The sequence below is a fragment of the Mus pahari genome, chromosome 2 (genome assembly GCF_900095145.1).
Source record: "Mus pahari chromosome 2, PAHARI_EIJ_v1.1, whole genome shotgun sequence".
Taxonomy (NCBI): domain Eukaryota; kingdom Metazoa; phylum Chordata; class Mammalia; order Rodentia; family Muridae; genus Mus; species Mus pahari.
The window spans coordinates 69,641,134-69,642,541 of record NC_034591.1 but is presented as its reverse complement, the minus strand read 5'-3'; positions in this window follow the sequence as shown (position 1 = coordinate 69,642,541).

Genomic DNA, 1,408 nt, shown 5'->3' with positions numbered 1-1,408 from the left:
GCAAGCCAGTAAAGAACATCCCTCCATGGCCTCTGCATCAGCTCCTGCTTTCTGACCTGCTTGAGTTCCAGTCCTGACTTCCTTGGTGATGAACAGCAGTATGGAAGTGTAAGCTGAATAAACCCTTTCCTCCTCAACTTGCTTCTTGGTCATGATGTTTGTGCAGGAATAGAAACCCTGACTAAGACACCTCCATCATTGTAAGTTCAAAAGTGAGTCACATCATTGGCCTTGGGGTACACGTCAGCAATCTTCCACTGTTGTAATGCAGCCAGATAGAAAATAGTATAGGCTGAGGGATTGAATCATTACATGTGCAAAACCCATCCTTGCCACACATGAGCAAATGGATGTGGGTGACTCTAAGTGAACACTATGTTCATGAGTCACAACACATCAATTTTCTAGTCTATTCCTCATTTTTTTTTTTTTTTGAAAAAGCAATAACTAGCCATAGTGTCCTGGCTGAGAAAAGCAGGTGGCAGCCACAGTAGGCTGCAGGCTGCTGAGCCCCACCTATGATCCCATAGAGAAAACTGGCTTTGGCAGAGCTGGTGTAATTAGACCCTGGTCTTTGGGATGAAGCTGGGGTGATGAAGGCCGTCTGCACTTTGGTCTTATCACCTTTATTTGGAGCCTAAATCCAAATCTTCTATATCATCTCAGCTTTGCCACTGCTGACATCAGGCCAGGTACATTTTGGTTGGGGGTAGGTACTGAGTATTGTGGAGTCTTTATCAACATCCCTGGCCCCCGCTCACCAGACAGTCTCCGTAAGATCTGTTTGTCTCCTGGTTGTGACAGCTAAGAATCTCTCCAGACATTACTGTGTACCCAGCCGAGAAGGACTGAGTCAGTGAGGCTTGCCTCAGAGTGCCAGGAGATTCACAGAACTGTTGGTAGCCCGGTGACTAGGATAGAGGAGAAACACGCATGTGGGTACGTAGATGGGTGCCCACCCACACATAAAGGAGCCGTCCATGAATGGCTTCATGTATCTGGAACAGGGCAGTTTCCCCTGGATCTCAGATTTAAGCAGACCCAAGAGGAGGATAGAGAAGTAGTTTACTTCTTTGGTAAAAGTGTGTTATCACATAATGTACCTACAGGAAGTGCTTCCTACAGGAAGTGCTCCCTGGAGGAAATGCTCCCTGCAAGAAGTCCTCCCTTCAGGAAGCTGCAGTTCATTCTTTCCGAGGGTGTTTCTAAGTATTGAGCGATTCAGACAGGCCCCAGAGCAAGCAAGAGGGTCTCTAGGCTTTTAATTGGACCTTTATTGTGTGATCATCCAGTGACAATTAAGGCTTTTGTTTTCTTTCTTTCTTTCTTTCTTTCTTTCTTTCTTTCTTTCTTTCTTTCTTTCTTTCTTTCTTTCTTTCTTTCCTTCTCTCTCTCTCTCTCTCTCTCT